The sequence below is a fragment of the Macrobrachium rosenbergii genome, chromosome 6, assembly GCF_040412425.1.
Source record: "Macrobrachium rosenbergii isolate ZJJX-2024 chromosome 6, ASM4041242v1, whole genome shotgun sequence".
In the NCBI taxonomy this organism is placed as follows: Eukaryota; Metazoa; Arthropoda; class Malacostraca; order Decapoda; family Palaemonidae; genus Macrobrachium; species Macrobrachium rosenbergii.
In genome coordinates, this window is record NC_089746.1 from 21162761 (window position 1) to 21179342 (window position 16582).

At 35.7% G+C, this 16582-nt stretch overlaps 2 long non-coding RNA genes across 5 annotated transcripts in view; one reads left to right on the plus strand and one right to left on the minus strand.

The window, feature by feature from the left end:
- The first annotated feature begins 8072 nt into the window (after positions 1-8072).
- The window catches only part of LOC136839305 (uncharacterized), a 70326-nt gene continuing 61816 nt past the window's right edge, over positions 8073-16582 (plus strand). For 2 of the 4 annotated variants that reach the window (XR_010853292.1, XR_010853293.1), the window contains exons 1-2: positions 8073-8426; positions 13044-13133. This is a non-coding gene — a long non-coding RNA (uncharacterized lncRNA). The remainder of the gene's footprint in view (positions 8427-13043; positions 13134-16582) is intronic. The other 2 variants (XR_010853294.1, XR_010853295.1) reach the window with 2 other exon arrangements.
- LOC136839306 (uncharacterized) lies at positions 11363-15521 on the minus strand. Its single transcript, XR_010853296.1, has 3 exons — positions 15243-15521; positions 13059-13188; positions 11363-11558 (listed from the first exon to the last, which is right to left on the minus strand). It is a non-coding gene; the product is annotated as an uncharacterized lncRNA (long non-coding RNA).

Consider the following 16582-nt stretch of genomic DNA (forward strand, 5'->3'; position numbering starts at 1 on the left):
TTCCTAAGCAGCAAAAAGGTATCGTCGACATATCTACTATAGAAAAGAGGACGGTAAGCCAATGGGCATTCATCCAGATTGCGCTCCTCTAGGGTGCACATGAAGATGTTGGCGAAGGTAGGACCCAGAGGGGATCCCATCGCCATACCATCGACCTGAACTTTACCATTAAAAACGAAAGCTGTGTCCAGCACAGCAAGCTCCAGCAGTCTTTTAAAATCCGTGATATTAAAATTGTTAAAAATGGTATCTGGGTTGGTAAAAATCCGGCTCAGAATAATCTCGATTGTTTCTTCAGCAGGTACGTTAGTAAAGAGTGATTCGACATCCATACTAACCATAAATAAATCTGAGTCCTGAGGTAAAATCCTTTCTTTAAAATTATCTGAATTCTTACAACTATAGGTATTGGTAGTTAAGGGTGCTAAAAGTGGGACAATGAATTTGGCAAGCTTGTAACTAGGAGTGTCATAGGATGTGAGGATGGGTCTCATTGGTACACCTTCTTTGTGAATTTTTGGTAGTCCATACATCACTCCAAATGAAGCACCAGTACTATACAAAGAATCATAGGTATTTTCACTAATGATGTTCCGATCTTTCCAACACTTTAAAACCCGGTTTATGCGATCTTCAACTCTAAAAATAGCAGAATATTGAGGGTCACCGGTCTGTTTAAATTTTGCTTCGTCTTCTAAAATATTTTCCATTTTCTGTATATGTTCGAGTTTATTTAGAATTACGGTACCTTTTCCCTTGTCTGGTTTAGTTATTGTCAATTCCTCATGTTTACCAAGTTCTTTGAGAATGTTTAGGTCCCTTTTAGAGAAGAATGGGGTCTATCTGGCAGTTAGATTATTATAAGTTTTCTGGGCTAACCCTTGTATTTGAGTGCGAAATTTAGGCAGATCAGTATCGAGGCGGAGATTACTTAGTCTGGTAAATAATGATTCTAGAGAGCCAAAAAACTGATTATATGAAGGTTTAAAACATGGAAGGCCAAAGTCCAAACCTAGTGAGAGTAGGAATTCCTCTCTTTTTGACAGTTTATAATTAGACAGATTAAATCCAGTTCTGTTGTTTTGGAAAATAGGGATAGAAATACCTAGTTTTCTCAGTTTCCTCTCGTGAGTACGTCGGACGATTGATACATATTCGGCTATACATTTATTTAACAGGAATTTAAAAAGAACACGATCAATAATAGACAGATTATCAACAGTATTCGTAAACAGGCTGTTGGCTAGCGCAGTTAGTTTGACAACATTTTTATTCTTATAGTTGATCTCCATATCTAGCAAATTTCTAGTGGCTTCATGGTAAAATAGGGTTTGATACAATGAAGATTTATATATTTTAAATTTAACAAAATTCGGGATGATAACTTTGAGGCGACAGTATTGTAAAAATTCCAAGTCAAGTTCAGCTTTCCGAAGTCGTCTCGTGGTTTTTTCGAGTTTTTTACTGGTGGTAAGAAGCTCAGTACCATATCGTCCTCGAATCAATAAGTGGAAGCTGTCAATTCTGCTAAGGCATTTGTAAAATGAGTAACCACTTTAGCTTGCTACCACTTCTCCTACATTGTTTTATTTTTAAAAATAAGGGTGGTGGGGGAGGAAAAAGCTTCGATTCCCACCACAGACGTAGGTTTTCTTCTTTAACTTTTTATATTATAGATAATTTAGGTGTATATTTACATGCACATATGCAGTAGATCCTCGTAATAAAACAAAAGAACCCTTTTAAAAAGCGAGAGAGCGCATAAGACAGTGATTCAGTGGCGGTCACCCATGCAGTTACTGACCACACCCAATGCAGCTTAACTTCGCTGATCGGAAAACAGCAGTCGTGTCATCTTAAAACGCCATTTGTGTCGCAAAATGAAGGTTATTCTATCAAATAATACATTCATATTATATAACTTTAGTGTGCGGCTGTGAAAAAATTCCGGTGGTATGGGGCTACGCCTTATACCACCAGTATTTTTTCTTTTTGGTTCCCAGTGGTAGAGAGATATGACCACACGGTTATTCCGCTCTACGAAGGAATCTGTCTTGGAACTTCTACTGTATCTTAAGATTAACCCTATTCCGGGTAACAAGGGCACCAACGCCAAATCTTATCACTCTAAATTCCAATTATATTACTTCCCGCCAACATTTACTACTCCCAGAACACTTCTGCCACCAACACATCTCTTCTCTTAATAAAATCACGCATGAAATCCACCTTGTATTATATTAATTGTATAGAAAGCATTTCATCAACGATCACCATCTCAAGCACCTTGCCATCGCCTTGGCGATGCGCTTTTGTTTTTCTCTTCATCTTGAATGACGAAGCCCAATGGAAACAAAGATGGCTGCTTGCGACAGCTGCTGCGAGTCCACTTAGCTTTTCATTTCAATCAGTTTGCACGACATACTATATTATTTTCAATTTCAGTCTCGCAGTGACCTCAATAAAAATAGCATGAATTGTGTAGTTTAATAAAACGTCTCTTGACATGCTGTAGATTTCTAAATTAAATTGGGTAAGTGAAGAGGGAGTCTGGTGGCCACCCACGGTATCATGTTACAACAAGCTGTAAAAATAAAACGACGCTTCCGAGTCAATAGCCCATTTTTTTTATTTATTTTATTCTCGTATATCATATTACCTCTAAACATAGCCCTATTCCTCCAATTATAAGGTTTGACGAACCTTATTAGGCTGCATTTAGGATGTACAAAAGATAGAAAACCATCGGGTATAAGCCAAGCACATACAGTATAGTTTGAGAAGCAACAAACATTAAGACAGTTTAAAAGACACTATCTCGGCTGCCATGTTTCTCATACATAGACTAGATTAGGCTAGAAATACTGTACCATTTTTAAGAAGAAAGTTTATTTTCTAAATTGTAGACGATATTGGCTTGTACATGCATGTCTTTATAGAAGTTGAGACTAGTTGATATTGTGGACACAGTGAATGATTATTCGAAACCTTGGTTTGCAGGACTATTTGATTTTGTATTTTTGTTTAGTTTTGTTTTAATTCAAATGAATAGTTGATGACACCAGATTCATTTATATGATAATGATCTTTCAGCAGTTACATAAAATCTTGATTTAATTTTTTAGGTCACTATTGTTCTTTGCTCGCTACTGAATTCTATGTTTTATTCCTTAACAAGTACTTGGCCTCGCAATGATCAGCCTTGCCGAAAACAGAACTACTTAGTACAAGTGTTGTTTCAGGTCTTCCACAAAACCATTATTGCATTCATACAGTGACGTTCTTACATAAAAACAACTTTACTATGTATACGTATAAGTTGGCTGCTTGTGATTGCTGCTTCAAGTCGTGTTTTGCTTTATATTTCAATAAGTTTACTCTCTCTCTCTCTCTCTCTCTCTCTCTCTCTCTCTCTCTCTCTCTCTCTCTCTCTCTCTCTATATATATATATATATATATATATATATATATATATATATATATATATATATAAATAAAGATAAATATAGAAGGAAACGGAAACACTGGAGTGCTGCGAAATTTCGACGCAGCACTCCAGTGTTTCCTGTTTCCTTGTATGCATTTTATCTCTATTTATATATTCATCACGTTCCATATTTTCGTGATTCAGTTATACATTATGTATATATATATATATATATATATATATATATATATATATATATATATATATATATATATATATATATATATATATATATACATAGGAATGTGTTAATCAGTACAGTGTCTTCTCCTTCTCATTCGGATCATTATTATATTAACAAATTGGTCTTACTAGACGTTATGATAGTATGGCAGTTTGGCTACAAGTCTTTAGTCTTTTTCAGATTACTTAGTTAATTTCGTCCTTTTAATGTTTCGTTTTTTCTGATAATCGCGCAAATATTTTTATATCAACAATGATTGTTAATTTTTTCATTATTCCCTTTGTGCTTTCATGTAATTTGCAAAGTTAGTAAGAATTCTCGTATAGTTGCTTAAAAGTGATAATCCTTTTGTAGTACCAACTTTTTAAAGTATAAATTTGCATTACTGTGTTTTTTTTTTAATGAGAATCATCAACAAAATTTCTGTCTTTTCTTGATCTTTGTTCACATTTGCTGGAGAGGACAGCGAAATCATAAGTGTCTTTGCTACAGAACATGGCAGCTCTTAGGCCTGTTATTTATTACACAATATGTGAAAAAAATGTGTTAATTGTATCTTAAGCATTTCATTTGTATTGGTAGAAACTTTATATGACGGTGATATTAAGCACTTTGTTTACGAAATTAAAATGATTTCTATTAATACATACACATATATCTTAACAGCTGTAAAATAAATAAACATTGGCAGTTTGTTCTGTTCCAGCATAAAGACAAACTGTTGGCCCCACAGTGGGTTGCAGTGCACTCAGAGCATGTTTGTTTACAAAACGTTGCTGTCACTGCAGCTCCAGTTACACCCAATCAAAATGGCGGCCAAATTACGCTGCACATAGGAAGTCGGCCCTCTCTATGGTTCTCTATTGTTGCTGTAAAGAGAGAACATCATGCTTTCCCTTCAAGTTGCTGCTCAAACCATCAGTAACAGGCTACATGAGACCAAGATATTATTTCATCATACTCCTGCCAAGAAACACTTCATATCAGCGAAACACAAAGAATAGAGGCTAGGGTTTGTGTTATGATATAATCCAATGGCTGATGATTTCTGTAAGAGTCATCTTTTGTGATGAGGAGGAGACATTCTCCACTGATGAGCCGGGTAGTCTTCTTCACTGCTGGCGTTTAACATTAACTAAATTAATGGTGAACTTTCTGCTAATTTTAATTCTTTAGAAACTTAGATAATAAGAAATACAAAAATAGGCGTTATGTATTCAGTTAACTTCATAAGAAGCATCAAAATGATAGGCCTAAGTAGCAATGAAAGAAATGAGAAATTACACGATAACGGCATTATATATATATATATATATATATATATATATATATATATATATATATATATATATATATATATATATATATATATATATTATAATCTACAAAAAGTCGTGCACAGAGCGCCTCCCCCCCACCTAATTTACCCTTTGTTTATTGAGAACCGCATGGCCGATCGTATTTGACCTAGAAATCAGAGCACGGTTATCAACATTCCGATCAGTCCTTCTTTTACCTGGAACAGATATTGAGATGACACGGATAAAAAGGGGCAAGGAGAGGACACTACATGCCACTCCCTTAAGAAGCTTAGCCCAACTAAGCTTCTTAAAACGGCCTTTCTGAAGGCAAATTAAGCTGCCTGAATTGTCTGTATCCGCAGGAAACCTGGGAAGAGGCCACCGATCGCTGGCCACCTGGCCAGTGACACCATTTGCACACGGCTCTTAAGCGGGCCATACATTATCCAACTTGTTGTACAACTTGGTTGGGTTGTATGAAATGTTGGACAGTGTGTGGGCAGGTTCTACAACAAGATTTTGGTTGGTTGGTTTGGTTGGAGAGAATCAAAGCAGCTTTGATTTTAAGGGGCGTGACCTAATGTTGTACAACCTTTTTGACAATGTATGGGCATGTTGTACAACTTCACAATTAACATCAGTTGGAAGCCTAGTTTCATCGCGTGTAGACCTTGCTTAAAGGCACGTCCTTTTGGAAATAGCTGTTTTATAAAAGTGTTAAATAGGCGTTATGGCAAATATAAATGACACTGAACAGTGGAGAAGTTTCATTGATACATATAGAAGTTTACCTGCGATTTGGAAAGTGAAAAGCGATGAATATAAAGATAAAAACAAGCGAAATAAAGCATGGGAAGTACTGTTGAATAACTTGAAGGAAATAGTTAGCAATGCCACTCTAGATGATTTGAAAAAAAAATAAACAATAAGAGAACTTGTTATTGGAGGGAATTAAAAAAGAAGGAAAAGTCTGAAAAGTCTGGTGCGGGCGGTGATGACATGTACGAACCAACTTTATGGTATTTCGATCTGTTGCATGATTTTTTAGGAGACCAAGAAATCCAGATACCTGGAGATAGTAATTTGGATGAGAGCGATGACCAGGGAATTGGAAATACAGTAGGTACCAAGAGAAAAATGCAGGCTACTCATGATACAACTAAAGATCAGTATTTGCAAAAAGCTGTCGAACATTTAGATTTCATAAAACATCAGAAACTTATGAAGGACGAAGCCGCAACCTATGCAGATAGCTGGGCTGTATCCCACAGAAAGCTGAACGAGACACAAAAGTTGTATGCAAAAAAGCTATTGATGAGATTCTTATAATGGGCCAATTAAACCAGTTAACCTTGGATTCTGTGTCACTTTCGTCCAGTAGGTCAAGTACTCGAGCATCAACCCCATTGACATTTTCAACTCAACCTGTATGCACTTATCAATTATCCAATGAAAATGTCTCAACTGACATAAGCCAAGGGAGTCATTATAATATAACTGAACTTCTACAAGACCCAAATTATTCCTTAAACTGGTTATAAAATACCTAGATTAAACATCAAGGATAAAAATACATTCATTTGGTACAACAATTTATTTTCATTTAAAGGAAACTTTTTTGAACAATGTAATATTTAGTTAATGTATTTTTATAATGATGTAGTATACCTAGATTCAACTTCAAGGATGAATACACATTCATTAGGTACAATATTTTATTTTCATTTTTCATTGCTTAAAGGAAATGTTAAAAAAAAAACAAGTAATATTCAGTTGATACAATTTATGATGTATATTAGTTAATGGTAATAAACTTTATCAGTTTTTGATGTTTTATTGCTGTTCACCCCTTGCAGAAGGCTGTTGTAAGACTAACATTTTCCACTGCCATGCGACTGCACCATCAGTATAGAAATACTGACAAAACTTGTTTCTTACTTGCTTAGCACATGTGGTAGAATTCCTTCTCTGAGTTGGTTGTAATGGGACTAGTTGTTCCGGATCAGATCTCCAAGAACCCTCCTGTACAGTTGCATTATCTATATTTTCTATATCAGCTCCTTGAAAATATAACTGTCTATTCTTTTTCAGGATATAATTGTGCAGATAGCAGCATGCCAATGTGATTCGTGCGGCTTTTTCAGGTGCTAAATTTATAGTAGTTAATAAAATCCGAAACGTGCTAGCTAGTATCCCAAAGCAATTTTCTATAATTCGTCTTGCTCGAGATAATCTATAGCAAAAGATTCTTTGTTCATCTGTTAGCTGACCACTGAAGGGTTTCATTAGATTTTCAGAGAGGGCAAATGCATCGTCTCCTACCATGACATACGGCATTTTCCCATAATTTCCTGCAGGTAAATCCTCTGGATCTGGAAATGTAATGTCATCATTTTCAAGTTGTTCAAAGAATTTGTTGTTAGATTGAACTCCTCCATCTGATGCTCTTCCATTTGCTCCAGCCTCAGCATATATGAATTCATAGTTGGCATTTCCAATGCCAAACAAGACAATGCTGAATGTTTTTTTGTAATTATAATGGTATGAACCTGAATTTGCTGGTTTTTTTATGTTGACATGTTTACCGTCCACAGCTCCGATACAGTGTGGAAAATTCCACTTTCTTTCAAAGGACGTAGATAAAGTAGGTAAAATAAACTGACCTATAGTTTGGGGAGAAATTCTTGTCAAAAACTTTAAATCCTCATATGATTGACCGGTCGCTAAAAATCGTAAAGTTGTTGACAGCTTTTGGTGTACTGTTATCATGTCATCCCTCTCATTTTAGTAGCCTTTTTTTTCCAAGAAAGGCGTAACCAGGCTTAACAGTTCCTGATAGGTTTCATTGTCCATTCTCAAGAAGTTTTTGTAATCATCTGGAGCAGTTTCTTGTAGTTCACGTAACAAATTCACATGAGAATTATGTGGGCGATTTAGCAACCATTGCTTTGCCCAATACTTTCTTTTTACGCACTTTTTTTCGTTCTCAGCTGCACATAAACTAATTATTGTACCGCATAAAAGTATTTCTTCATCTACGTCCATTCCGTAATAATTCTATTCAAAATTCTAAGACAACAATAATATGCCACAAAGTATGTTGTCAGTACAGATCGACATCTATAACTAATGTTGGACGACTTGGTCTTACAGTGTATGCTCTAGAGCAGAAAATGTTGGCAAACATTGTTGTCCAACCAAGTTGGATAATGTATGGCCCGCTTTACCCCTGGCCGCGTGCCTTAAAAGGAAGAGACCGCAGCAGGCTGTAAGCAGTTAGTTAATCGTGCGAGGAGGAGTCGTGCAGTTAGCCATACACGCGGGCTGGTGATGCAGTTTGCTGAGAGACCATTCATTCTCCCGGTCCGACTCCAGACTACAGTCATCCTCGAGGGCACCGCCATACGTGTGATCGTCCCTCGTCATTCTTCGCCAGAGACCTACTTCCCATAAGGTAAAGTGCGAGTGAAGACTTTTCAGTCACGACCGTTTGCCCTTTAGAAAGCTTGGAGTAACAGCATTTCACTTCGGTCCTTGTGCCAGTTTATCCAGTGCCATTTCCAATGTCCTGTGTTCGAGTGTAAAGTGGTCATTCATTCCTTGAGTCTTTGGCACCCTCAGTGCAAACTCAAGTCATATTCGGTGTTATATTGTTCCTTTACTGGCGTGTAATGTGTAAATCTCTCTTGCAGAGGGACCTATTTGCAGTGGACTCATCTTGGACTGTGCCTTGCCTTTATTCAAGACTCCAGTAGAAGGATCCTCAGGCGTTGCAAGCCCTTTATCATTTTACTTATCCATTTTCCCTTCAAATGCTTCCTTTTGTAAATATAATTCTTTAATTTATCCCAAGTGTTTACATAACATTTCCTTATGAAGTAGAGCCTTCAGCTCCTAAATTCTCCCCTTTTTCTCATTTTTTTTTTACAATTTCCCTTTACGCAAGTCAGAACTCCAAGCCAATTAAACAAAGTTCCGTTGCCAGCCTGTAAAAATACCAATAACCTAGGAAATACGTAAATATATATATATATATATATAAATATATATATATATATATATATATATATATATATATATATATATATATATATATATATATATATATATATATATAATGTGTGTGTCTGTGTCTGTGTGATTATATTCTATGTATTACAAAAATAGACGTGAAATCTGTTAGTCTAGTTCAGTATATTTTATATTAAGTTTCACAAGTTCACAATATACATAGGGTTAGTCATTCAAAAATTTGATTAATAATAATGTGCAAGCAAATCTTTACAAAAGTCGTATTTGTTGATGTTAATAAGACTAATAGTTCAACTTATAACAGTTGTAGGCCTATGTCACACATATGAGGGAGATAAAACAACGATGGTGATGGCAGTTGGAGATGAAAATGTTAAAACATACGAACAGCGATGACCTCTGAAGTATTATAGTAACATCCTTTAATTAAATAAAGTATGACAACAGTAAGCAGTGTCAGAAAAAGTCTTGTTTAAGGGAAACTGCAGGTAATTTCTTGGACCCACCACTAGTGTTCATTTGTTTCATGCGCTTACAACTGAGTTGCCAAATAGTGCCAGATGTTGCTATTATAAGCTGTTGTTCGAAAAGTTTTGAAGTATGTTGCAAAACATTTTTGAGTGATTGTACATTAACTGATATTTCACTAAATATATGTACAGTACTGATAGAAGAGAGAGAGAGGGAGAGTGAGAAAACTGAGGTACATGTACATTAAAGCCTAATACAGTAGAGTAAAACACACACTCTTATTACACTTTTTTTTATATTTTAAGCTACAGTATTCCAGTTTATATTTTTACTGTATTTTCTAATTTTTTTTTTACAAACCAAAGGATAACGCAATTGTGTGCATATACAGTAGTACGTACATATGCACACGCTCATTCCATGCCGTCGGTGAACTTGCTACAGCCTCTTTGGTTTTGTCTTGCCCATATATTAAATTCTCATTTTAAATATTTTTACAGTGATTAGAGATGAAACAGTGATAAAATTTTCTCTTGTGCACTGTTATGATATGTTTGATAATCTTACAAAGAGTCAACTAAACTTGTAATAAAAATGGTACAGTAAATCAAGCACAGCAAAAAAAAAAAAAAATGGTAACACGCACCTAAGTATGCATGCACTCATTTGAAGGCGCCGTGAACTTCCTGGAGTTTTAGTTTCGTGTTTTTATGTTTATGATACGGTAATTCATATTTCATTAAAGGATATGCTGAGTACTGAATGTTTATGATAGGGTAGTTCATATTTCATTAAAGGATATGCACAATACCGAGAGAGAGAGAGAGATGTGGGGAGGCAGAGGTACGTTTACATAGGTAAACAAATGAATCAGGAAACAGCTGTTTTGTGATTTTGAGGGATTTTACTTTAATATAGAGTATGTTAGCTTACCTCTGTTTACTCATTTTACATTTATATACAAAAATGAAAATAATTCCATTAATACATTCGTTTATTTTAGCAAATAAAAATTTATTTTCCTAATTCTTTCAGTAGTAGGCTCAATCAGCTGAGTCTGAGAACGTAAACATTACAAATGGCGAGACAATCGCTTTTTTCAATACATAATAATAAGATGATGATATATCAGTATAATAATACAGTAAAAATGGAATCTGTAAGTAAAATAACAGTTCATTACTATTACCTTTATTTTAAATACAGTTGCAATACATTATTTGACTTTTGCAAATGGATATTATGAGTGTAACATCTGGGCTAGCTTAGGTCTATAGTTCACACAACCTACACATTTTATTTTTTGTATGTAAATACAATATGGTAACAACTGATAAGGAAATTGCTGTATGAAAATACATTAAAGGTCATAAAACCATAGTAGGTTGTGGGTACATACAGGTATTCTACCTGCCTACTAAACTGCCATTTACTAGGGAGAGAAAATGAAGGGGTTGCATTTTTTTTTCAAAGTGCATATATGCAGTATATTTTGTTACAAATATGGGGAAAAAAGTAAATAATTGCCCTTTGCATAAAATGTTTAGTTTAAAGTGTGATGGTCGTTGTTTATAAGCATATTGAGTGTTTACAGTTATGTGGTGTTGACAAGGTTAGGCGAGGAAGGGTACTAAGTTGTCTTGGAAAACCCATAGATTATTTTACTCGCCATTATTCGGATTTTGCCATTATCTGACAGACAGACAGACACACACACACACACACACATATATATATATATATATATATACACATATATATATATATATATATATATATATATATATATATATATATATATATATATATATATATGATAATGATATATATATTCTTGCTCAATTCTTTCCTTTGTACAGAGAAATTTATTATATTACATGTCTGTTAAATAGTCTCAAATGGCGGGAAAATAAGGATATAGAATAAAATGTGTTTGCTTTTTTCAGTTTTCTTTTGGGTTAAAGTTCTTGGTAAAATTAATAGCATGGTTTTAGTCTGTGGCAATACCACTAAACGTGAACATCTCCAAGATGAAGGCCAGGGTGGATACTATTGTTCCCAGGGTGAACATATAAAATGCAGCCTGAAATTAATAGAAAGATGGTTTTCGTTTTACTTTATTATATTGGATAACTGAATATTGTTTTTTTATATAGCTATGCTATGTGTGTATGCATCAGTATACTGCAGCATTATATATATATACACACACACACATATATATATATATATATATATATATTATATATATATATATATATATATATATATATATATATATATATATATATATATATATATATATATGTAAGGCAAGTTCAAATTTTGCTCTGCATACCTGTTCTGCTAGTAAGAATTTTTGCAAAGAACCTGTTCCTTTAACTCCTTCCCTGATTATCCCTAGTATTCTTGTGATTAACTATCATGTAGTATTCTTACAATCAAGAGAATAATACTCGTAAAATATGCCTACTTATTCCCATCTTCCTGATTTAACTCATTCTGTGATGATTTCACATTATCTGTATTTCCCATTTTCCGTACGTATACAGTATGTATTTTTGTCTATAGATGGCGGTGTGTATTGTTCACTTTATGAACTTCCAATGTTAGATGCTGCTCTTGTGAAATTTTCTCCAAGTTCATAACTTTCAAAGCATGGAAATAATACTAAATGTTGCTTGAATCTAATACTGCATGATTTAAAAATGTAGTGAAATAGTATAATCCATAACTCCAGAATTAACTTGGGAGTTTAAACATATCAAAAATTATGCACTACATAGTAAAAACCAACTTATGATTCAAGATACGAACGGCCGTCTGGAACGTAACTCGTTCGTAAGTAGTGTGGCGACTTTTTACAATCCTTCACAACTTTATAGCAGAAATTATGATACTGGATTCTATGGTGTTATTCACCATAAGATCATTTAACTGTATATGAAAATTGAAATATTGTTGAAAATCAAAGGTATACAGTAAGATATGCATATGTAATTTATCTATTACAATAAACACCACAGTAATAGAAGTTAAGAAATAACAAAACACAAGATAAAAATTAGTGGGAATGTTAACCTTTCGTCTAGATTAAACCAGCTTTATGCAGGTATGGGCTCTAGCTCCGTGAATTATTATTACTCAACTGATGCATCACAGCAGAGGTCTGTGTAAGAACCACCAACTGCATTATTATGTCTAGAACTAAATGGAATCCAAGTAATAAGCCTATATTTGTTGAGAATTTTTGAAGGCTAATGTTACCGTTTTTTTTATTACCACCTGTTAAACTGAAACTGCAGAAGGCCAATGAATGACGACAATACTCTTTGAATAGAGGATCTGCGAATGTGATGCACGGTTTTACTCCAAATTTAAACATCGAGAACTGAATTTCTGAACGAACTTAAATGTTTTTTTTGAGTGCCGATAACAAAATACTCAGTTTTATCTTGGCTGCACAATACATTTTCAAGAGATACGAGTATAGAATGTCAAAGATCTTTGATATCAAACTTCCACGTCCATCCAGAATTTCACAATCTTATGTCTTCCAATATTGCAGGGAAACAAGACTCACCTGGAGGTGCGTTAAGGTGATGGAGGTGTTCTTGACCTCGGTCTTTCTAGCTGATGGATCCCGAGGTAGTTTTCTGTAAGTTTCATCACTTATTTTTCGTAATACGCCACACTCTCTCAATCTAATTAATCTGAAAAAATACACATTGTTTGTTTTGCGTCATTCTATACAGAGGTGCAGATAAAAATCCGATATTTTTTGAGTAAGGGGAGCAAAACTGGTGTTGATGTTCTTGTTGTGATTATGTGTTTACATGTCATTCATATATATATATATATATATATATATATATATATATATATATATATATATATATATATATATATATATATATATATATATATATATATATATATATATATATATATATGTTTCTTTTCTTTTGCATTTTAGAAATTTAGTAATTGTCAGGTAACTCAATAGACAGGAATGAACCAGACAGAAAGTATCGTATATTGCATTTCCTCCTGTATCTTTTTATTGCTTCAAATAATCAGTGGGAAAGGTCTGTGGTGTAGATGACACTTCCAACCCATGCTATGAGAAATGGCCTAATTGATTGCAATAGGTGGTGATTTCTTCTCTCCCCTTATTTCCCATCTTCGAATTTCTATTCTCATTTATGATTTGCATCTCCCTATCCCTTGCAAGCTCCCATCTTCAGTTAGGAAGGTCTACTTCTTCGAGGTTAAGTCCCCCCCTCCCACTTTTATTATCTTTTCTTGTCTAAGGCTACGTTCACACGGCGTTTTTAACCGCGCGGTGAGATACGCGCGGTCGATTGTTCAATGTTAGCTTATGGAATCGTTTACACGTAACCGCGGCATATGGCGGCGGTTTCCAATACGCCCCGATAGCGAGATTCCCTCGCCAACGCGCGATTGCCGGGCGTGTCGAGATGCATACAAGTCAGTGACATTGTTCACACACAGCGGTGAACCGCGCTTTTTGAAGACAACAGGTGCCATCATTGGCTGTGTGTCAGCCAATGAGAAAAGAGATTGTGCGTTACCATAGCAACCCTGGCCACCAATCTTGGTCCCCGTGATCACAGTCACACACGCTTGCATCGTTGTCACTGTCAACTGTTAACTTTGGAAAGGGAATCTGGATGGTACAAAAAAAGTAGATTATATATATATATATATATATATATATATATATATAATGTATATATCTGTGTGTGTATTACCGCGCAGTGGCTGCCGCGGTCAAAAACGCTTCGTGTGAATGATTACAGTGTTAAACGAGCGGTGGCCGCCGCAGTTAAAAACACCCTGTGTGAACCTACCCTTAGACTTGGCTAGGTGAGTGCACTAGGTTTCCCAACGTATCAGCCTCCATAGTTACGAGTATATGAAATGATCTTCCAATATATGTAATGGCCTTGTGACCTGACAGTTCTTTTAACAAAGCCATATGCTGTCTCGAAGGGTTTAGCGGATGTAGAGACATTATTCTCTAAATAACACTGAGATGATGAACAATCATCTCTATCATGGCAGAGATCACTTGTGTATCTAACGTAGTGGAGGGCCAGTTGAATAAGTGAGAGAACAATAATTAGATTCTCTTTGGACGAAGTAGTGGACGTTAATTCAATGAAGTAAAGTCACGCGTTCTTCAGTTGGCATTTAGAGACAAAAAATGGTTTCGAGTCCATACTCATTGCTTGTTCGCTACGTTTTCCCTTTGAAATATTTACGTTTCTACTATCAGTACTGTATCCCTCAGCAAAGCCATTTATATGTATCGATAAAATATTAATAAAGAATCTTAATTTATAAACTAAATAAGAAATGAGTTATGAAAAAATGTTTAGACATAAAGTGTGTAATATTAGCCTAAATATTTCCATTTCAGCGTCCCCTTGGTTAATATGGAAGTCAGGAGACTATTTTGAGAAGTACAGACATGTAAAAACATTTTGATAATTTTGTTTTAGTAAGTTTCTTTTCTCAGAAAAAGACATTGGAACCCATGATACAGTACTAGTTGGGGTTGGTAAAATGACCTATATTCCAAACAGATTAGAACCAACCAAAACCAAGAAGTAAAGCTAAGATACTGGAGGACTTTACAAGTCAGAGCAACTGAATTTCAAAATTTTGTTTGCAGTACTTTATTTCCTAAATGATTTATAATCATCCACCCTTCTTTACAAAAATGGAACTGAAAACTTACACACGAGTGATCCGGTTTGTGATGGGAGAACCCTTTTGGCAAGCAACAGCGGTATACAATGGAAAAAGCCTTTCTTTGCTGAGGTGAAACATCCCTTCTCCAAACGTCTGCACGAACGCACGAGCGAAATTATCACTTGCAATGAACACAAATTTCTCTCTTAAAACCTGGAAGGAAGCAAATTTGTCCAAATAAAGATCCGTATCCCATTACTTCACAATACAAGTACTGTACATAAGAAATGTCTGAATTGCAAATTAAGGAAGGTATTATAATGAAGTTAACTTGCACATTAGTTTCATTGTCACAGTCAGAGCACCCTGTACCTCGTCTATCTTTCCTTCTCTCTCCCCTATATCAGGCATACGAAGAGCACTGAATACAATGCTCGAGTTAGAAAAAAAAAAGAAAGGAGAGAGCTAAGAAGAGACAATAAGAAAATGTAGAATAGAGAATAATGAAATCAACGATGAAAAATCTTTATAAGCAAACAGCAATTGATGAACAAGTCAGTAAATGAGTAAGTCAGTGAAGGAGTGCATTGCTTTCAAGTTACTTTACAGTCTCACTCAGATTGAATAGCCTCAGCATTGGGAACACGTCCCACAATTTTCGAGTCTCGTTCCGGATGAGGAGCCACAGCATCAGGGCCACTGTCAGGAGGAAAGACTGTCCCCCTTTTTTCGAGCCTCGTCCCAGGTGAAGAGCCACTGCCAGGAGGGAAGACTGTCCCATTTTTTTGAGCTTCGTCTCAGATGAAGAGCCACAGCATCAAGGCCACTGCCAGGAGGGAAGACTGTCCCATTTTCTACGAACCTCGTCTCAAGTAAAGAGCAAAGCATTTGGGGTTCGTCTCAAGTAAAGAGCAACAGCATTAGGGCCACTGCCAGGAGGGAAGACTATCCCACTTTCTTTGAGCCTCATCTGAGATGAAGAGCCAGAGCATCAGGGCCACTGCTAGGAGGGAAGACCATCTGACTTTCTTCGAACCGCGTCCCAGGTGAAGAGCCACAGCATCAGGGCTACTGCCAGGAGGGAAGATGTCCCATTATTTTGAGCTTCATCCAGGATGAAGAGCAACAGCATTAGGGCCACTGCCAGGAGGGAAGACTATCCCACTCCCTTTGAACCAAGGTGAAGAGCCACAGCATTAGGGCCACTGCTGGAAGGGAAGACCATCCCATTTTTTTTAGTTTTGTCCCAGATGAAGAGCCACAGCATCAAGGCCACTACCAGTAGGGAAGACCGTCCCACTTTCTTCAAGCCTCATCTTAAGTGAAGAGCCACAGCATTAGGGCCACTGCCAGGAGGTAAGATCATCCCACTTTCTTTGAACATTG